Source organism: Phodopus roborovskii, unplaced genomic scaffold (assembly GCF_943737965.1).
Source record: "Phodopus roborovskii unplaced genomic scaffold, PHOROB, whole genome shotgun sequence".
In the NCBI taxonomy this organism is placed as follows: Eukaryota; Metazoa; Chordata; class Mammalia; order Rodentia; family Cricetidae; genus Phodopus; species Phodopus roborovskii.
In genome coordinates, this window is record NW_026126424.1 from 5048451 (window position 1) to 5071597 (window position 23147).

Genomic DNA, 23147 nt, shown 5'->3' on the forward strand with positions numbered 1-23147 from the left:
AAAAGTGATTTTCATTTTAGCATGTTAACTGTTGCTTGAAGGGCCTGATAGAAACATCCCGGTTAACACTGTGATGATAACCAGAAGCAGTACCACCTAAGAATGCCTAAAGTGTTTCTATAGAACATCTACCAGTGAAGGCCACAAGTGATCTTAGAGACAGGTACAGCATTGCCCTTCACAGATACTTTGAATGTGCTCGAAAGGCATTTATTTTTCAGATATATTAATTCCAAGAAAATATATTTGGCTATAATTTTTAGGTTCTGTTTATTAGCCAGGAATAGTGACACAGGCCTTTGATCCCAGCACTCAGGAGGCAGGGGCAGAGGCAGGTGGATCTCTGTGAGTTCCAAGCCACTTGGTCTACATAGCAAATCCCAGGCCAGTGATAGAGATCTTTTCTCAATAAAGAAAGGGGGGGGGGGAGAAGAAAGAAAGAGATAAAAAACCAAACTAAGTTGATCATTTGTGCTGAACCAAATTCATAGCTACCTTGGGACACAAGTGACTGTTGAACTACAGTTTGGATGCCCCTAGGGAACCTTTCCTTCTGCAGTGTATAGAGTGGCTAATAGAGGAAGTGGCTGAGAAAGAGCCTTGTGAAGAAATGAGTTAAGGGCATGTATTTATCCAGTTGCAATACCAACTTTTCTTCATCAGATATGTGGGATTCTCCCTCCCTCCCTCTCTCTCTCTTATTATTTTTTTTTTTGGAAAGAATAATTCCCTTGCTGGGTGTGAGCTGCTTTGTTGGTGCTCAGAACAGAACCTGTGTCCTCTGGAAGAGCAGCCAGTATTTAACCACTGAGCCATTTCTCCAGCCCCCTGTTCTAAACTGTAATACAAAGAGAGGAGGGTCTCCCATTGTTTTACTTACACCCCCCATTATTGTAAGACAGTTGCTTCCATATTTAGTTATAGTGCTTTGTTGGAGTGTGTGGGAAGTCATCTGGGCGTTGTGCCCAGTTTGTTTAATTTTTGTTTATTTGTGAAGTGTCGTAGATTTTGTTACGCTTATTAGAGTATTACTGTTATTAGTTGCTACTAATGATATATCCTAATTCAAAATATATCCAGCACCGCAGCAACAGAGTTCCTGCCCAAGGACAGTCGCATACACTACTTCTGTTTAAAGAAAGGATCTGCGGTGGCAACAACTCTCCAGTGAATCGATTCCCTAACTTGTGGGTCTTTATGCATGTTTTTCCTTTGTGTATTCTGCGCATGTGTGAAAGAGACAGTGCCCCTTCCTATTCCCCCACACTGTGGCATTTTCTACCTCTACGGTTTTTGCTCATTTCATCATTTCTCGTCTACTTTTCAAAGCTCCAGCCATCTTCAAGCATTGATACCAAGCGCGGAAGCTTTCCTATTCTCATGGACCTCATTCACAGTGGCAGGTCTCTCGTCTACCTGAGCCACTGCCCTAAGCACTGGCTGTATCGCTGTCACCATATGACACCGTATTTATTTCTGTTTACTTATTGTGTATATGTTATTGATGGGTGTGTGTTTCTGTGTGTGTGTGTGTGTGTGTGTGTGTGTGCATGCACGCGCGCGCATGCATGTACAGGTGCCAGAGGCCAACTTTAGTTTCTGTTTACCAGAAGCCATCTGCTTTTTGTTTGTTTTTTGGGACACAGTTTCTCTGTGTAACAGCCCTGGCTGTCTTGGACTCACTGTGTAGACCAGGCTGGCCTCGTACTCAAACAGCTCCCCTGCCTCTACCTCCTGAGTTCTGGGATTAAAGATGTGAGCCATTACCACCCAGCAGTTTGCCTTAATTTTTAATGTTTAAAGCAGCTTGCCAATGAGGCTAGGCTGACTGCCTAGTGAACACCAGGGATCTATCTGGCTCTCCCTCCCCAGGGCTGGGAGTGTAAGTGTGCACCTGGCCCTTTTGTCTGCTCTGGGGATTAAACTCGGGTCTTCAAGCTTGCATAACAAACATTTTATTTACTGAGCTATCTTCCCAGCCATCTATTTTCTTCAACAGTGACGATGAGACATAACAAAGTTTGCCAGCTGGGTTGTTTCTATGTGTATAACTTGGTAATGTTAGTATAATCTTACCAGTGCACAAACTTTATCTTATAAAACTGAAACTTGGGCTGAGGAGCCAGAGTGATTGCTACTGAAGCCGATAACCTGAGATTAGTCTCCAAGTTCCATATGGTGAAGGGAGAGAAGCACCTTCCACAGTTTGTCCTATGTACTGATGGAGGTCATCTTGCAGTGAGGTTGCTGGTCTCATCCGTAGACCATCAGCCCAGCCTGGACCAGTTCTGCTGAAAGTAGAGAGGAAAAAGAAATGACGAAGGAAGAAGGTTAGCAACTCTTTCATTTTTTCCTTCAAATATTTTCCAACCTTTATCTTTAGTGTCTATACCATGTTTGTGTTGTGTCCACTGCAGTCAGAAGTGGTATTGGATTTCCTGGGTATTGGATTTCCTGGGGCAGGAGTTACAGACAGTTGTGAGCCGCCAGGTGGGTGCTGGGAATGAACCCAGGCCCAGTGCTCTTAATGGTTGAGCTCCCAGCATCCCTTTCCACAAGGAAGACCCCCAGCTCTGCACAAGCTGGGTGTGTTGGCCCAGGCCTGTCATCCCAGCATGTGGGAGGTAGAGACAGGAAGATCACAAAAGCACAGAGTCATCCTCAGCTACATAGTGAGTTCAAGGCCAGCCAGCCTGGGATAACCTGATAAATGAGACCCTGGCTAAAAAAGAAAAGGAAGACATGAAATGATCCTATGTTCTGAAGATGTGTGATGTGGGTTTCACTCCTGAACTTTGCTCAGCCACTGGTATCACTGGTTACTGTGTCTCCTAATTCTTCCTTGTCTGTAAGTTAGAAATGGCATGTGCAGCACAGAACTCATATTATATTTTCTTACATTTATTTATTTAATGTATGTGTACGTGTGTACAGGCGTGTGCATATGCATGTCACAGTACACGTGTGGAAGTCAGAGGGCAACTTTCAGCAGTCAGTTTTCTCTTTCTATTCTGTGGGTTCTGGGGCTTGAACTCATGTCTTCAGGTTTGGTGGCAGGCTCCTTCACTGCCTAAGCCGGCTCATGGGCCCTATTATAAGAATTGCATAATGTTGCAAAGTGGCTGCCACATAGTAAATACTCCGTAAGGGGGGAGTATTTACATAAGGGGGGAGATGGTTCAGTTGGTGAAAGGTCTATGCCGGCACAGGCATGGAGGTCTGAGTTTGTTACTGAACATGGATTTAAAATTGCAGGATCTATGAATCCATCACTGGGGAGGTAGATTCCGGGGAGGGGTTGGTTCCTTGCAGCTCACTGCCTACCATTGAGACACTTTGACCCCAAAAATTAGATGCAGAGTGTTTGATAAAGACAGTAAATATCACTCTTTAGCCTCCACACATGCTTGCACATACATGTAGTGATACACAACATATGATAGATAATACATATGATACATACCAGAATGAAGCAGAACACAAAATGCTTCATAAGCATTGGTGGTGCCCAACCCCTTGGCATTGAGAAAGTAGATTTCTGAGAGTTCCGTGCCACCCAGGTCTATATAGCAAGTTCCAGGCCAGCTAGGGATACACAATGAGACTCTAGCAGGGGTACGGGATGAAACAGAGAGAGAGAGAGAGACAGAGAGAGAAGGAGGGAGAGAGGGATGGAGGGACGAGGAGAGAGAGAACATAAATGCTGCTTGTGGTGGTACATGACTTTAATCTCAGCACTGGGGAGATAGAGGCAATTAAATCTCCTGAGCTCCAAGGCAATCAGGGCTGTATAGCGAGACCCTTTCTCAAAATCCCAGAACACAAGCAAGCAAGTGAGCAACAACAACATAAAACCTGAGAGAGGTAGGAGCAGGCAAACACTTCACATGCTTCATCAAGTAGCAGTTCAAACCGTTTTATTTTCATAAAATATGCATACTGTGGTGTTGTTGCCTCTAGTTCATTTCATCACTGTTTTTGAGCACAGAACTGCTTCCCCCCTCCCCGAATCTGTGAGTTCTGTACCTGAAGATCCAAATGACAAAGGATCAAAAAAAAAAAAAAAAAAAAAAAAAAAAAAAGGCAAGAGGGTGGGCAAAGGAGGGTAGGCTTGGGATGGGGAGGCTGCTGAGATTGCTCAGCAGTTAAGCGCACTTGTTGCTTTCCCAAAGGACATGAGTTCAGTTCCCAGCACCCATAGAGAGGCTAACAACTGTCTGTATGTAACTTCAGGCCCTTGCCTTCACTGGCACCAGCTCATATGTGGCATACACACATACATGCATGCCAAACATTCATATGTAAAAACTAATAAAAAAATTAATAATAAAGCTTTTGCTTAAATTACACCTTCATTGAGCTGACTTTTCTCTTTGCTGTTCTGTAAGCTATACAGTATAACGCACACTTACTTTGTATGATGAATAGTCAATCTGGAGGTGACTTAAAGCTTATGGGTGGGGCTCTACAGCAAGGTGCTTGACTGTCATGCATGGGGTCTGGGTTTGATCCGTGGTGCTGCAAAATAAGTCAGTAACTTGGTACATATCTGACAGGGTGTACATGGACTCTATGTAAATACCACACTGTTTTGCTTCAGGAACCTGAGCACCTGCAGATTGGGGTATCCTTGGGTTATCTTGGAACCATTCTCCCATGGATACTAAAGAACTATTGTTTACTCAAAAGATTTCCTGCAAAAAGAAAAAAAGTCAACAAATAAACAGATGCTGTGTACATATCTATTGTCTTCCACTGTAATCCATTGCTGTGTAACAAATCATTCAAAGAGTGGCTTAGAATAATAGCAGCCATTTGGTAATTGTTCTGTAGCAACTCATCAGGACTTCCCATAGCAGTCCAGGGTAGCCCATTCCCACTGGTATGCTGGCACCAGCTCCTAGCTAGGAGTTTGATGCTGGTAGTGGTTCAGTTTCTGCTCAGCTGACTTCCTCTGCCTTTGTTGTTAGCTTGGCTCTCTGTTATCTTCCCTGTCTTATCACGGAGATAACTTGAGCTTCTTCCTAGCCTGGTGACTCCAGGGTAGCTGGCCTGTGAATGTGGGGATTAACTTCCAATTGTCCCAAAAGAGAAGGCTACCAAGTGATCTTGAAGTGGAGGTAACTGGAGTTGTAGTCTTTTGGTTAAAGTGTATCAGACTTGAGAGCCTTTCACAAGCACTTAACTGGGAGCTATGACAGATTGCTGCTCCATTCACCCGACAGATACTTAGCCCCTCTTGATGTTTGACAGAGTATTCACCTAGTCTGCAGCTTTGCCTAGGAGACATAGCCCAGCAACAGGCAAAGGATCCTTATTCGGATGGAGCACACACACTGTAGTGATTTCCATATCTGGTGATCGTGGTGCTGTGAGAATGGTAAAGGCTGTCTGCTGTCAGTACAGAATACCTTCAGGAAAGTTCTGAACTGTGAGGTAAAGGTAAAAGGGAGGGGACAAAGCAGAGTTAAGCTTCGTCTTTAAAAAAAAAAGTCTAACGTTAGTGTGTGAGCTGCACTCACCATGGCACAAGTGTGGAGTTGTCCCTCCGCCTTTACGTGGATTCCAGGGGCCAAAAGCATCCTCATCCTTGTGCAGCAAGTGCTTTGCCCACTGAACCGTCTCACCAGCCCAGAGTTAAACTATTAATAAATAAGGGGAAATCTGTTTTGTCAGGACACAAGTGCTCAAAAATGGCAATGGTATAGTACAGAAGCCCAGCAGAAGAAAGAACCAGTGCTGGATTTAGAAGTGTGTGTGTGTGTGTGTGTCTGTGTGTGTGTGTATGTCTGTATGTATGTGTATGTCTGTGTGTGTATGTATGTATGTGTATGTCTGTATGTGTGTGTGTGTGCGCCTGTGTGTATCTGTATGTGTGTGTGTGCGTGCGCGTGCCTGTGTGTATCTGTATGTGTGTGTGCCTGTGTGTGTGTGTGTGCCTGTGTGTGTATGTCTGTATGTGTATGTATGTCAGTATGTGTGTGTGTGCCTGTGTGTGTGTGTGTTTGTGTCTGTGTTTCTGTGTGTGAGTCTGTGTGTATCTCTGTGTGTGTGTGGGGTCCGTGGCCTACCTCTGCTATTCATTCCTGCTTGCTAATTTCAAGCCTATACAAACAGCACTGGGAGGCACTCACTGGCCGCTGGTGAATCTATGATCAACCTCTAATCTTGAGGCTATCAGCAAACTAATGAAGGAAGGAATTCGTCAGGTAGAGAAGAAGCACTCTTCCCCATATTCTACAGTGTCACCTTCCAGTGCTTCCAGTGCTAGGGTGACGACAGTGATTTCCTCTCTTTTCTCCAGTCTTCCTGGCAAATCTGTTTGTCTTTCAACTGTGTAAGCACAGTGCCATCTCTCAATGCCTTTCAATATGTAAATGACTGAATATTTTGCTAGAAGAAAATGGTAAGAGAGAAGAGTGTCGTAACCAATTATGCTAAAATGTTCCCAGCAAACATTGCTTAGTAGCCATTTGTCACTATGAAATGGGCATCTTACCTAATTTTGCATGCAGAGTAGGCATTCCCATCAATTGGACGATTCTGTTGGGAAGAAGTGATGGTGGCTGGATATAGCTAGGTCAGTTACCACTAGTTGCTTAGCATGCCCTGAGTTTGGTCTTAGCACAGAAAAAACAAGTGATAAATGAACCTGCAATTCAATGCCCCCAGAAGGTGAGGCAGAAGAATCACAAGTTCAAAGCCAGCTTGGGCTGTAATGGTGGGAACTTGCATGTGTGTGTGTGTGTGTGTGTGTGTGTGTGTGTGTCTATATAAGTGTGTTTGTCTGTGCACGTGCCGAGTTGTGTATGGAGGTCAGACGACAACTTGCTTTCAGAGTTGGTTCTCTCTTTCTACTCGTGGGTGGCTGTCAATGTATTTAGGTCATCAGGCCTGGCAGCCAGTGACACTATGCATGCATCCATCTGGCAGGATGGCAGGACAGTATATTCAAATTTTGACTGTAAGACCATTGTCCACCTTGTTAAAACAGCAGATTCTCCCAAGTTCATGACTTAGGAGGTGTGGAGTGGGCATTTGCAATTTCTAGTAGTTCCCAGGTAAGACAGATGCTGCTGATATAGGTACCTTATTACCTGCACCCTAGACCACACATCTTCCCTGTTTCTCAATTCATATTTTATCCTTTGATATCCTCTCCATTGTCTTTAACTTGTAGTGTTCCTTCTCTTCCCTCTCAGCTGATGGTTTTGCTTCTGGACTCACTAAGAATCTGGGACTGGAGAGATGACTGTGGCTAAAAGCACTTGCTGCTCTTCCAGAGGACCAGAATTTGATACCCAACAACCAGATGCCGCTCACAACCATCTGTAGCTGCAGTCCTAGGGGATCTGATGCTCTCTTCCGGCTTCTTTGGGCATCATTTACACAGGGATACTTGGTTATCACAGGACATTTCTAGCACCCTAGCTAAGGCTCAGGGAATATCATAGAAGAGGTGATAGAAAGACTGTAAAAGCCAGAAAATGGGTAGGGGGAAAACCTGCGAAATGTTTTCTGGTTATGACACAGCTGTCAAGTCAAGAGCTCTCACAGAAGCTGCAGTTAGTCATGGGCCTGCCATTAGTCAGTGATGAACTGGGGAAAAGCTCATGAGATCCAGTCCTCTCCTGCTAAGTGACTGCCTAGTAGTGGATTCAGGGAGAGGAGAGATTATTGTTCAGTTGTGCATAGGTTGAGTTCAGTAGGCTCCAATGCACACTTCCCAACATTTCCATGGTACAAAGATGGCTCTGTCTAAATCCAGCTAGTAATAAAATGAAACAGAAAGACATGAATGTGTGAGAGAGACTTGTAGGGAGGGGCAGGGCTGATGGGAGGGACACAGGAGAAGCCAGAGAGCTAGAGTCACCAGAATGATTATGTACACACACGAAATTGTCAAAGATCACATTTCAGCCAGGCAGTGGTAGCCCACGCCTTTAAACCCAGCACTCAGAAGGCAGAGGCAAGTGGATCTCTGTGAGTTCAAGACCAGCCTGGTCTACAGTAGTGAGTTCCAGGACAGGTTCCAAAGATACAGAGAAACCCTATCTGGAAAAATCAAAAATCAAAACAAAACAACAAAAAAGAATATTTTTTAAAAAAGTACTTTGATCCTTGAAAAACAAATCAACCTCAAGCTACCACCCTTTAAGTGTATTGGCAAGGGTTTTCTAAGAATTTGGGTTTGAATGTATATGACATGCACAGGTCATTTTAGATATTGGGTTCCTGGATGGTTATCATTTGGAGTAAGAGCCATGCTGCCAGAAGCAAAATTGAAAAACCGCTGGAATTTATGACCCGTGAGATTCCTTGTGGTCAAATCATTCTCAGGTCTGTTGTAAAGTAAAATAATGGTGTGGAAACAGAGCAACTGAGACAGGAAAATCAGAAAGGAGGCGATTCACATGGGAAAACAGTGTGAATGTAGCTGTTACCCTGATGAACAAAGAGACCGTCGTGATGGAGAAATTCTGTAGATGTGATTGCTAGCTGTCATCCATCGTGTTAATGGATAGGACACACATGGTGATGTCATCTCCATTATGTTCTTAAAGATAAGCAACACTCTGGCTGATGTGTGGGAGAGAGATGGAATACGAGTGACGTGCTACCTAGACTCATCAAGTGCCATCTACTGCAGGCATAATGGGGACTTGCAGTACCATCCGTGGAGAGGTGGTTTGTACAGAGGGAATTGAGCTATCATTGGCACACTCCCTGTTTGGCTGTGGTAGGTGAGAAATAGACTAAGGAAGGAAATAAAGTTTGATTATTGGAGGAGCTACCTTCTGTGTTTCCTAACAGGTTACCATATCTTAATAATTTGCAGTGTTGACTCATGTAAATATTCATGCTTTGGTGGCATACTCTTATGATCTTAGCATGCTGTAGGGAGAGGCAGGAGGAGCTCTAATTCTTGGCTAGCCTGAGCTTCATAATGATACATATTAGATCAGAAGTGTCCATGAGGTTCTGAGTTGGGTTCATAGCTTAGGTCTGGAAGGGAGGGTAGGAGGAAAGGATGGAGACAGAAAAGTCACAATGCATAAGTTTAGAACTATCTGAATATTCTGGATTATTAGATGTTGTCCTGGGGCTCCTGAGATGGCTTAACACGTAAAGGTGCTTCCAGCTCAGGTCTGATAGCCTGAATTGTAGCCCTAAAACTGATGTACACATGAAAGGAAAGACCTGACTCCACAAAGTTGTCCTCTGACTACCACTCTGCATACCTTGGCATGAACACCCATGTAAACACATATAATAATAGTAAATACAGTATAATAAATTGTTCTGTGGCCAGGCATGATGGAACAGGAGGATCTTGAGTTTTTAAGCTGGCATGGCCTATACAGGGAGACCTTATCTCAAAACAAAACAAATCAAAACAAAAACAACTGAACAAAAACCTTAAAACGTGTACAGGGTTGACTGGAAGGCATAGCGGAATTTGAGGCCCTGGGTTGAATCCCCAGGACTGCAGCAAAGCAACAAACCCCAAAGCCCTCAAACAAAGAAAGCTGTATCAGTAAGAAAAACTATCCATTAAGTTATTTATTGATTTATTTGGGTGTTGGACCTTTCACCTTTAAGAATGAAATCCTGTCACCTTCAGCAACATGGATGATACTGAAGGACATTCTGTTAAAGGAAATATTCCAGCCATGGACATACAGGGCCACATGTGACTCACAGACACAGACTCAAAAGGTGGGGATCATTTGCAGGTAGAGAGCAGAATGGAGTTTGTATGTGGCTGGGAAGAGGGGAGGGACAGAGGCTGATTGGAAAAGGGGTGTCCAAGCACAGGGAGACAGCAAATTAGTTCTGGGGTGCAGCAGTAACCCCGTGTAGCTTCTCTATTTTGTAAAGATCCAGAAGAGACGAGATGGTGTGTGTATAACTCTGGTTCCCCCAGCACAGAAGCAAGCAAAGGAAGGACCAGAAGCGGGGTGCCCAATAGTTCTTTACACAGAGAAATATAGACAGCTGCCTTTGTAGGTACATATCAGAACTCACCCTTCTGTGGAGCTTTTGATGAATCTCCCAGGTTGAATGGAAGTTCCTTGCTGCCTCTGACTTTAGAGGCATCACTAGATAACAGCAACAACTTAACTGACTTGTTTATTGTTTTTTTAAGTTAGTGCAGGTTGTGCTCAAATTCTTTACCCGCCTGCCTCTGCTTCTCTAGAGCTGAGATTACAGGTGTGCACCCCTGCGTCTATCTTTAACGCACTTCTTTAATATCTATAACATGAAAATCACTTCTCTATATTGTTAATGTGACAAGCAATTGCTTCCTTACTTACAAAATGCCATTTTCGGCATTAAGAATTGTACCTGTAGGCGTGTGAGTGCCACGGAAGTGTTCTGCTACACCCCCAGCTCTCCTGTAACATTTTGTAGGGTGTGGGCCATTCATCTAATCTAGCGTTCAGCATCGTGCCTGAAGCACATAGAAGGCATAAAATGCATCTTCACAACTGTTAAATGAGTAGTGTGAGTGTGTATGAGAGAGACCTTTTAAACACCTAAAATCTTTGTTGCATATTGACTCTTTTACCATATTTTATTTCTCATTCTTACTGCCAACCTGCTGCTTTTAAATGTATTTGTAGTCTGGGCCGTGTTATGATAAAAAGAAAACAAGAACAAAACCCGGAGACAAACAACTATTACCAAAGGATAAAATCATCATTTTCCTAAGGGTTATTATTACATGTGACAAGGATGCCTCCTTAGCAGGCATCGCTTGTCATGCATTTCTGTATCCAGATACTCTGCTCTGTTTTACCCGCCCTGTCAAAATGCAGGGAACAATCTACACTTTCATTCTGAGAGTGGCTATTTCCACCATGCTTTTCTCTAGCCAGCAGGCAGGCCTGACATCCACACACTCAGACCTCCCTCCTCAGTGAGCTTCCCTCTCCTCACCTGGTCACTTTTCATTATTATTATTTAAATTTGAAACAAGCTTGTTTTACATGGCAATTCCAGTTCCCTCACCCTCCCATTCTCCCCTATCACCCCCACCAAACCCCAGCTTATCCCCTTTCTGCTACCCAGGGAGGGTGAGACCTTCCCTGGGGAGTCTTTAAAGAATGTCACATCATTTGGGGCAGGGCCTACGCCCTCCCCCATGTGTCTAGGCTGAGAGAGAGCATCCTTCTATGTGGGATGGGCTCCCAAATTCCATTTGTATACTAGGGATAAATACTGATCCATTACTAGAGGTCCCATAGACTGCCCAGTCCTCCTAACTAACACCCACATTCAGGGGTCTGGGTCGGTCTGATGCTGGTTTCTCAGCTATCAGACTGGGGTGCAGGAGCTAGATTTCTCCTTAAATCTACAATGGCTCCCTCTATTATGGTATCTCTTTTCTTACTCTCTGTTCTTTCCCTCTCTCAATCTTCCTCTTCCCTCATGTCCTCCTCTCCCCTCCTCTTCTCTTTCTCCTAACTCTCCCCTCCCTCCATGCTCCCAATTTGCTCAGGAGATCTTGTCCCTTTCCCCTTTTCCGGGGATGCCTCTCCTAGGGTCCTCCTTGTTTCCTAGATTTTCTGGTGGTTTGAATCGTAGGCTGGTAATTCTTTGCTCTATGTCTAAAATTCATACATAAGTGAGTACATACCGTGTTTATATTTTTGTGACTCGGTTACCTCAGTCAGGATGGTTTCTTCTAGTTCCATGTATTTCCCTCTGAATTTCAGGATTCAGAGGGATTGTGTTTTTCCTGAGTAGTATCCCATTATGTAAATGTACCACATTTTCTCCATCCATTCTAAAGTTGAGGGGCATCTAGGTTGTTTCCAGATTCTGGATTTTACAAATAATGCTGGTATGAGCATAGTTGAACAGATGCCCTTGTTCTATGAATGTGCATGTTTTGGGGATACGCCTAAGAGTGGAATTGCTGGATCTTGAGGTAGACTGATTCCCATTTTCCTGGGGAACCGCCGTACTGATTTCCAAAGTGGCTGTATGAGTTTGCACTCCCCCACCTGGTCATCTTCACAAAGCCTGCGAGGTGCATAATCTCTTGGCCCTGGAACTGGTCCAAGTGCCTAGAATGAGTAAGACACTTCAGTTCTCAGGAGGCACGTCAGTTTGTCACACACAGCATGCCACTGCTGGCTCTTTCATGGCTGGGCCATTTAAATATGTAATATAAGCCCTCAGCCTAGTTTTATTTTGTAATTTTATAATTGTGGTTGTTCCCCTGCATTCCACACAGACTTCATTACTCTGACTTTGATGTATGCTGGCGTGTGAGATGTTAAAACTGACACGCGAGTTAGTCATGGTGGCAAACACCTATAATCCCAGCACTCAGGAGGTATAGAGGCAAGATCAGGAGTTCAAGGTCATGCTCAGCTAGTAGTGATTCAGAATCCCAGCACTTGGGAGGCAAAGGCAGGCGAGGCTCCTAATTTGAGACCAGTCTTCTGTAAGCCTGACCTAGGACAGCTGGGGCTACACACACAGAAACCCTGTTTCAGGAAAAAAAAAAAAAAAAAAAGACCCAAACAGGTTCTCTCTTTCCCTGAAGGAGAATGAAGAAAAAGCCTTCTCAACAAAACAAATTGGCATTGGTTTCAAAATCCTTCTGAAACATCTTCCAGATTTGTTGACAGAGAGTCTTGATCTATGATCTAATATCAACTGTAGATGTTGAACATATGGCCACTTTACGTAGGTTATGGTCAGAGGACATTATACATGCTTGCAGTAAAATAAAATATGACACATGCTACACACGTTGGAAAAAGCAGCTAGAAAAGGAGAAATTCATTGTTAGTACAATGTTCTCACCAAATCCTCACCGAATAGTGTATGTGTAGCATGTGGTATTTGTAGTATTGTGTGTGTGAGGGTGAGTGAGTGTATCTGTATGTGGTGTGAATATAATATGTATGCTGACTGAGTGTGTGGTGCTTCGGGTTGGTTGGGGCTGGAATGTTAAGGGCCTTGTTTGCCCAGATTAGGAGTTTGGCCATTATGCTTTGGACAATAGTGACTTATGGTGCAAGTAGAGCAAGGAGGATCATAAGTTGATTCATGTTTTTTTGTTCTTAAGACAGTGTAAAGCTAAATAGAACTGAAGAAAATTGTCTCAAAGTAGAATGCCAGCTAATGTAAAAGCCCAAGCTGGGCTTTCGGAGTCTTCTATTTTTTTATTTTTTAATGTGTATTTCCTGAGGATGAAGATGAAGCTCAGTGACACTGTGTTCATCAAACATATATACACATGTCTCTGGGTTTGAGCCTCTGCTCCAAGCGAAAGGGACAGATTTTTGTTTATTTGTTTTGAGATGGTGTCTCACTGTGTAGCCCTGAGACGGTTTTGAACTGAGACATCTGACTGCCTCTTCCTCCCTGGGGCTGTGATTAAATGTGTTCACTGGGAAAAGTAATTTTTTGATTACAGGATTTATATACACTTACAAACGCTGAACACTAGCAATACATTAAAATTAAGTACATTTTATTTTTTAAGACAGAGTTTCTCTGCGTAGCCCTGACGTCCTGGAACTCACTCTGTAGTCCAGGCTGGACTCAGATGTGTTCCTGCCTGTCTCCCAAATGCTGGGATTCAAAGCATGTGCCACCAATTGGCAATGATATTTCTAACCTTTAAGACGTTTACATCGCTTGTAGCTTTTCATGTTCTTTCTGTAGTATTTACTTTGTTTTGTTTTTTCATGCTTTTAAAATTTTTATTTTCCACTAGGCGGTGGTGGACCACCTATGGACCACCTAGCACTCAGGAGGCAGAGGTAGGCAGATCTCTGAGTTCAAGTCCAGCCTGGTCTACAGAACGAGTTCCAGGGCAGCCTGGGTTGCTATACAGAGAAACCCTGTCTTGGAAAAGAAATGCATTTTCAATTACGTATACATGTGTGTCTGTGTGTACAGGAATCCAAAAGAAGGTATCAGATCTGCTGGAGCACTCTGGAGTTATAAGCAGTTGTGAGCCCCATAAGCAAACTCTACAAGAGTGAGAGGCCCAAGGCCTTTTTGCTTGTTTTTTTTTTGGGGGGGGGTTGTTTGTTTTTGCTTTGCTTTGTTTTGAAACAGTCTCCTGAAGCCCTGGCTGTCCTCAGACTAGTTATGTAGTCAAGAAGGGGTGATCCTCCACCCCACCTCATCTCCAATATATTTGGATTACAAGCCAGTGCCAATACAGACAGCTTGTACTATCACCTTTGAATAAAATCCTGTAGGAATCATTTGGGGACTGGATTATTATTAGAGTTTGCTTTGAGTATATATTCCCAAATTATCGTTTGCCCCAAATTAATTCTGACTCAAGTTTACACTTTGTTCTTACAGAGAATGCACATCTGTTTCTAGTCATGTTTACTGATGTTAACACTTTCTGTTTTCCATTTGCCAGTCTGCTTGTCCAGAGACTTTTCAGGGCTGCAGAAGTACGTCCTTGATGGAAAGGTTACGTAGCATGCACAGTTGGAGCCCAGTATTACCCACAGCAACAAAAATCACAAAAATATAGAAATTAATGAAATTAAAAGGGAGGAGGATGAAGAGGAAGGGGAGGCCTTGTGAGGCGGAGGCAGAAGTTTTTGGAGTTCAAGGACATTTTGGGCTACACCGCACTCTGCCTCAAACACAAAATAGAGAGCAAGGAGCAGAGGAGTCGCTCTTATGGGTTACTGAGTCAGTCCTTCATTTAGCTGGGTTTGTCAGTCCTTGCTGCTTGGCTATTTGTTTGCTATTTTCTTTGCATCTTGAGCTGTATTGACTTGAGAAAATGCCCTTTGCTCACAGATGGTTGAACAGTTTTCTCAGCTGTAATCCTTGGGTTCTGCCTGTCATACTTTTCTTCTTTACTAGATTAACAAGACTCAGTTGGTGGCTCTTCCTTCATTATTAGCTTCTTCCATAATTATTTCTTTTCAAAACAACTTATTTTATCAGTTAATTTTATATGCATGGCTGTTTTGCCTGAATGTATGTCCGTGCAGTGTGTTTTGTGCCCTTGGAAGTCAGAAGAGGGTGTTGGATTCCTTATAACTAGAGTTACAGATGGTTGGGGGCCTCTATGTGGATATAGGAACCAAACTTGGGCCTTTGCAAGAGCAGCAAGGGCTCTTAATCACACAGCCATCTCTCCAGCCCCGCTCCCCGCCCCTCCCCCTTTCTTTTGAGACACCAATAAAGAACTGGTATCAAAAAGAAGAGGGAGAAGGAGATTTTTTTTTTTTTAAAGCTACCACCTACGATGTAACAAAAGTAGCCAACTAAATGGTTGTTTGAGGGGTGGAGGAGCAGTTACCCAAAGACTTAGGATGCACCTCCTCACTTTGGCGGGTAAAGGGCATCATTATCTTTCTTGTATTGATGCAGCACACATGGCTTGCTCCTTAGTTTATACCCAAGTTCTATTGTGAAATAATATTTAGCCTCACCTGAAGATCTGTAAAGGTCTGAACAAAGATTCTCATTTTTATAACCAAAATATTGTGAACGGGCAAATTTAAATTCTAATCATGTATTATCTGAAAATGGTAGGAAGCTTCATAAAATGACTTTTTTTTTTTTTTTTTGTTACTTCTGAAGATGCTTCCAGTGTGCTTAGATATCCAGTTTTAAGTAGCCATGAGGGTTGCTACAACTATAATCATACGTTTGTAAGGTTTCTAAAACAATTGCAGTTTGTGCTGTTATTTCAGGAATTGAGGCCAGTTAACAATGGCCTGAGATTCACAGCGGCGTACCTTCACATGCCCTAGGAGAAGGGAGCTGCCCAAACACAGCTTTGAAGGTGGAGGAATTCCCAAGTGGCTAAATTCTAGAAGAGCATCAACACCCTGAGGTGATACATTCTTCACCCAAAACTCCGTGGGGATTTTGCAAAGTGAGAAATTCTTTTGTATCTTTGAAACCAGGCAAATCAAAGGAATTGCTTTTAATCTGATTTAGGTCCAAGCCAGTGAGTGACACTAATAAGGAACAAACACATTAGCACCAAAAGGAAATGATAATTAGAAACGAAATCTTAATCCGTAGCCCACTGGCTGAGATCTCTAAAGCTTAGGCCCTGGATTTTAAATGTAAAAATCACATTCAAATGTGCAAAGGGATAATGCGCTACGTATTTGCATGTGAAAATGGATGGTGTGTGTGCATAATTGGTGAGCTGAATGCCTTTTGTTGAGGGGAATGGGGCTGGAGGAACAGTTGGTTTGGGGAGCTGAGCAAAGTTTCCTGGAAAGGCACTAAAGCTGAAAAATGAATTTATTTTTAAGAGGAACATTAAATACTAGGTATAGATAATTAAGCAAAGTGCTTCTGATGGGAAGAGACTTGGTCTAACAGGGTTCGTTAAAGTCTGTTTTCGTTTCTTGGAATCTAACTTCCTTTCCTGATGCTGAGAATTAAAAATGCAGGACAGAAGTAAAAGGCCTCAAGTCAGGCTTTGACCCTCTAGGTGGAAAGAGAAATGGCGTGAAGTAAGAGAAAAGGAAGACGCTGAGGAATCCCCAAGGTTGAAAATTCTGGGCACAGATAGTTAATAGCTGTCTATCTTATGGACATTTCCCTCATTTTTATTTTCATTGAAAAGACCTGGCAAGCTACAAGCTGAGGTCTGCATTGGCTGTTGAGATGTCATCAGAGCTCTTTTCATACATACGTGTTCCTCTGCATGACTCAGCAGTGTTGGTAGCAATCAGAAAAGTGACATTCATGTTGAGTAATGTACAATACTGGAAATGCCTCTCTAAATTAAAGTTATTTTAATATTTTCAAATTAGTACCCAGCTCTTCTGCTGTGCAGGGTTACATGCAGACAGAACACTGTATACATAATAAATAATAATCTTTAAAAAATGAGTATCCAGGTCTGACTTTGCCTTACCCAGCTTGTTTTCTTCTTTTTTTATATATAATTTTTTATTTAATTTTATATAACAAAGTCCAATTATATGAAAACAAACATTTATACACAATATTTGGGAATTTGGGCGTCATTCTTTCCAAACTACTTCCTGCTGGTAAGGGGCGCTGTCTTGGGGGTTCGAAGAAGATTCAGATATCCTCGCTGTAGTCTGTAGGGCTGTTTTGAATGTCCCAGCTTTTTTTCTTGTGTGTGTGTGTGTGTGTGTGTGTGATGGTGATGATGATGCTAGGGTTCAAAGCAACATCCCTTAAGAACTGTTTCTGAAGACTTTGCACCAAGTGTCTACAATTTACAAGGCGTACCCTAGGTATTTCATGTGAAAGTAATTACCAAATTGTCCCCTCGGAAAAGCATCCTGACCACACAGTAACTGACACAGCAAATTTAAATTGTCACTATGGTATAGCTCCAGATCTATTGGATCTGAACGTTTCTTCTGGCACCCACCCAAGGGTCACACACAGACACATACACATAAATAAAGATGAGTCTTAAAAAAATCCCATATTAAGAAGATCATAAAAAAGACAGACTGCATCGTGGCACAGATTAGAAATCAAATTCAAGGTTGTTTACCACCGGTGGATCCAATTCAGACTTGGTAGACTTGTTAAGGGGACAGAGCAGCAGCTCTCCTAATAAGCTTGGTGTATGTCTCTTCCTCCATACCTGCAGAAAGAGCCCAGGGCTCTGTACACACTGGACAAGCGCTCTACCATCTCAGCAATCCTCAGCCCAACATACGTGTTCTCATAATGAGTCCTCAGTTCCTGACAAAGGTTCACTCACAGTGATAAGAGTCCTCTTTACTGAAGTCCTTTGTTTTATAGCTTGGTTTCTTTTGTCTCATGGTTAACAATCAGACCATAATAACTTGATATGTAGGTAATATTCCTATTTTGTTTTGTTTCCCATCCCCTGCAGGCTGTGGAATTTAAGTGTCTCATAGCACACTTTTGTTCTGGGTATGTTCTGAGACCAGATTCCTCAGTTCTATTGCGTGATGAGGCAACCACCTGTCTCACAGGCCTTTTGAGTCATGTTGTGTTTTTTAAGATTTTTTTTTAGTCTTTGTATGTTGCCTAAACCAAGTTTAATTTTGGGATCCTCCAGCCTCAGGCTTCAGAGAAGCTGGGATTATGGGTGTGTATCACCGCAGTAACTTTAAGTACTTTCCCTTACTGGAAACAAGAACTGCAGTAGTTGGTTGAAAATACAGTAGTTGAAGACAGAGATGGTCTTTTAATGAAGTGTTTGTGGCTGGGGCAGACAGAGTTCTGCCATGTAGTAGCTGCCCAGCATACTCAAGGCCCTGGGTTTGAATTCCAGACCACACTCAAAAGCCTAGCCTATGGTGGATTCTTTCTGTTTTTGTATTTAGAAACTTAAGAGAAATCGCCCCAAATCCAATTTAAAAAAATCACTCAGCAATTATAAATGAGCAAAGTTCAGTATGATCTGCCATTAAAAAACAAGCAAGCAAGCAGACAAAAAAGAAAAAAGAAAAAAAAAGTCTTAAACCTTTGTTTGTTTCCCCCAGTGGGGATTTGTTTATCAATAGACTTTTTCTTCCTATTAGAGGAAGCGGATATTTAAGAGGCAAATCTCAGGTAAACTGAAGAACAATCTCAGGAGGGATCATAGTATGGAGGAAGCTGCCCACCCCCTGCCTTCCTCTATTGTGTTTGTGAGAAAAGTTAAAAAAAAAAAAAAAAAAAAAAAAAAGCCTGGAAGCTCCCTAGACTGATGCTTTCCAGGTAGGGAATACCCCTGAGCCACCTTTCAGATACTGTGCACTTAAATCCGATGAGTCATCACAGCAGTGGCCCGCAACCTCAGCAAGTGCCATTTAACCAGACTTGTTATTTATCATCTTTTCCATGCATATGTTCATATACACTCGCACTGCAAGTGTAATCAATCCACTGTGCCCAACTCAATTGTCCACAGCCATGTGTACAGTTGCCACAGTCCTTCCACATTAATATAAGAAGCAAGGTTCTCTGCATCCAGTAGAAGCAGGAGATGGGTCATTTGAAGTGGCTGGGGCATTCTAAGCCTAAATTGGTAGCTGGAGAAAGGCCGTTTAGGATAGAGCCCCTAGGAGAGCAGGAATGAGCTTGTTATGAGGTTTAACACAGCAGGACCAGTGTGAAATGAAGGGCGCAGTGGAAATGAATAGGCATAGCCAATCTCGAAGATTGCGTGAGACGGGCCCAGTTTCTGTGTCCTATAGGTTGGGGCTCAAAGAAACCACCATTGTTGCTAAATATTTAGTGACTTAGAAAGCATTGTCTTTTTTTTTCTCCTGACTCTCCAGACCCTGCCTTTGGGTATAAGCTAGTTCTTGCTGGGCCAGCAGGCCCTCGAGCACATCTCCAGGGGAGGAGGAGGGTTGGGAGGTGAAAATGCAGTGAAGATAAGATCTGAAGACTAGGAACAGAACCGGGCTGCTGACTCAGTAGCAAGTATAGAATAAAAGCTCAAATGACCTAAGAACAAGATGCTCACTTTCTCCTATTAAAAACCTGTATTCTGCCAGGTGGTGGTGGTTCACGCCTTAAATCAGTACTTGGGAGGCAGAGGCAGGGGAATCTCTGTTTTTGAAGCCAGCTTGTTCTATACAGCAGTTCTAGGACACCCAGGCTATATACAGAGGAACCCTGTCATGGAAAACCCAAAAAAGAAAAACAATAAAAAAAAAAAAAAAAAAAAGAAAACCCAACAAAACATCAAAAACTTAACTCCTTGTAAGGAGACTTGTGCCCTTTACTGCTCTGTGTGTGTGTGTGTGTGTGTGTGTGTGTGTGTGTGTGTACTTCAGTGTTGGAATACTTGCTTAGAGTCAGGAAGGCCCTGGATTCCTCCATCAGTACTAGAAACAAGAGAGAGGAGAGAGTATGTGTGCCTTTGGCTTCAGTGATATTTATCTTGGGTTCCAGGAAGGAACAAAAACTTTGTACTGATATTAAAAACAGCTAAAATTTCAGTCTACCTCATCTGGGCTTCTTTCCAAACCTTATTGTCACATTCCTGAGACCCCAGCGTTCACTCCACAATCCTCATAAGCAAAGATCCCCAAACTCCCAGCACCTCTGCTGGGTCTGCAAATGGCTGTCACTTCCTACCTTAGAGATAAGATCTCTGCCATCTGGTGTGAACCCCTCCGCCCTTAGCTTATCTCGGGGTGCATTCTTGTCCCTAAGGTTTTGCCAAAGTGTTTTTTCTGTTGTGTCTCCTTCCCATCCCCCCCCATTCCATTCCTTTTACCCCCTGCTACTTAATCCTCCTCATCCTTTGGTGGCTAACTTAATCCTGGCCGTCACAAACTTTTCCTTAACATTTCCTGACCACACAGTGCTATCTTCCTTCTTTGAGCTTTAGTGAGGTCAGCCATAAAAAGTCCTAGAATCACCACATTGGCAGCACCAGAAGCCTTTTCTAGTCTAACCGTTTCAGTTTGCATAATGTGCTCACTGTTTAACTCATGCCTGATCCTGTGCTAGTCAGTCATCAACCTATGACAAAGGGCTCAGGCTGGTGCTTAGCTCAGGGGTAGAGTGGATGTTGAATGTGGCCAAGGCCAGGGTTTCAGTCAGAGAACAGTGTTTCTTCCATTCCAAAGATTTCCAGACACCAGAACATCCCCTCAGTGCCCGTCGTTGCCCTCCATGGTTCAAGTGGTCGTACTTCCCACTGCCACAGTTCCATGGGGGGAGGGGCCAGCCTGGCTTCAGGTACTATGTCCAGGCAGTGGGGTACATCACTTGGAGCTCAGGGTTTGATCATAGGAATCAAAGACTCAAATAGCTACCAGAGAATCCCTGCTGCCTTCCGTCTTCTATTTCTGCACGTTGTCCAGGCTTATTATTTGCGTAGGTGTAGCCAGGACGGCTTTTCAAATAGTCCCAGGTTCTCTGGTCCCCTAAACTATGACCCACCTCTGCCTGGAACAGTAATTAGACCCCACTTAACATTCTTGCCCCACAGCCATAGCCTCTCTCTAGCACATTTATTTTTTGTTGTAAATATTGGCGTCTGATGACTCCTAAAACCTATCCTGATTTTATATTTCTCCAGCCATGTAAAGCTTTTTGCAACTCAAAAGCAGAAGATGACTTACAATTGGTAGGTAGGTCCAGATTATATTTTATTTTTATATTTATGGTGGTGAGCCTAGCCTTTAACAGCTGAGCTATCCAGCCCTATATTTTATTTTTAATGTAACCTATTATATTTTACTGTCTTGGTGTTTTATTTGGAGGGAGAGGCACAACATTAGTTTTAGACAAAAGTATGCTTTTCTAGCTTCAGTCAAGAAAAATATTACACCCGAGCCTACTTTTCCTTAGAGAAAACTCCCTTACCCACACCCAGTAGGATCAATGCTCTTCCATCCACAGGCCCTGTGACCCTTGCCACGGTGCTCTGAGTTTGCAGCCCCTACCCTAAAGGTGCCTACCCATCAACTTTCTAGACAGGGACCTGGTAAAACAGAGATAACAGGAGGGATGCAATGGTAGAATGATAAGATCAGTGGCTCCAAGAAACAGAGACTGTCGAAGAGGGAGAAAAGGAAGACTCTGGAATTAGGAGTTTTAGAAGCACAGGGGACAAAACCCAGTATCTTTTCCTTATCAAGTGTATCACAGAAGGCAGATGAGCAGAAAGAATAAACGTTTTCAACCACAGTTTAACATGATGTAGGGATGAAGGCTGAAAGACCCAGGAAAACTAAAAAAAAAAAAGAAAAGAAAAGATTATGGGGATGAAGAGTGGAGGGGGGGATGGTTGGACAAGGTGGGGGATGTATCCCATGCTTCTAAACTGGTGATAATTCAGCAGGACTCGTCTGTTCAGATTCTTTTTCTTCTTGTGTGTGTCATCCCACCCCTTGGGGGATAGGCAGCCACACTTCGCATGAGGATTTTTTTCGAGAGTAAGTTACCTTGCTTTTTTCTAGTTTCCTTAGTGTGCCTCAGTTCAAAACACTCAGGTCCCAAGATGGCAAGTCCAGTGGGATCCTGTTCTGTACCCCGCTGAAGAATAGTAAAGATGAACTGAACATTACAATGCCCACGGTTCATGCCTGTCATCTTAGCTCTCGGAAGGCCAAGGCAGGGAGACTGCCATGGATTTGAGGCCAGCTGTGCTCCCTAGTGAATTCCAAGCCAGCTTGAGCTACAGAGTGAGTCCACTTCCCCTCAAACAAAAGCAAAATAAATAAGCTAAATGTATTAAGTACTTAATAAATCAATGTTGCTGTGAACCTCTCAAGCCAGAATTTGCAAGTTTCTTTCTCACTTCAACCCTAGGCAAGATATAAAGTTATCACCCCCATTTCACATGGAAGAAAACTGAGTGCGTCTGGAAAGATGCTAAATCATCCCACAAGGGCCGTACAGTTAAACAATAACTAATGGTCTTTACTTCAGCATCCCAACTCCAAAGTCTGCGTTTTGATCTACTGTGAATGGAAAAGTTGAGGAGTAGAGATGAGAACTGATTTACCCAAGCTGACCACTGCTTATCAGAGTGCTGGAGTCAGGCCGGGACCTGTCTGATAGGAAAGTCTGATAGGAAGCACATGGCTATCCCAGCGCAGAATACAAAGGTGTTATTAATTAATCCACTTACTTTCAGAAATATTCATTTATTGATTATTGTGCCCGTGTGAGGGAGCGTGTGTAGAGGTCAGCAGACAACTCTGGAGTCGGGTCTCTCCTTCCATGCCTTCGTTAGTTTTAGGGCTACAACTCAGGCCTGAGCTGGAAGCACCTTTACGTGTTGAGCCATCTCATGGGTCCCTGTATAATTGTCCAGAACATTCAGGTTGTTGTTCTTTTGTTACAGTTATAGGTTAAACCTGGAGAAAAGGGGGGGGGGTCCCGAGTGAGTGGGGTCCCAAGGTAAGGGACCACATGGGAGAGCATAGCAGGTTCCATAGCAGGTGACCGAGGCGGAGGGAATAACACGCCAGGCAGACAGAGCTTAAGGGAGAAGTTTATTTAGAAGGGGAGGGGGAAAGAGACATAGAGGCACCAGGAACAGAAGAGGGAGGGGGGGAGAGAGAGGGAGGGAGAGAGAGGGAGGAAAGGAGAGATAGAGAGGAGCTGGAAGGCAAAAGAGAGAGCAAAAGAGACTTAAGTAGGCAGGGCTCTGACTTTTAAAGGGGTCCTTTACACCTGTCTGCAGACTAGTACTCATGGAA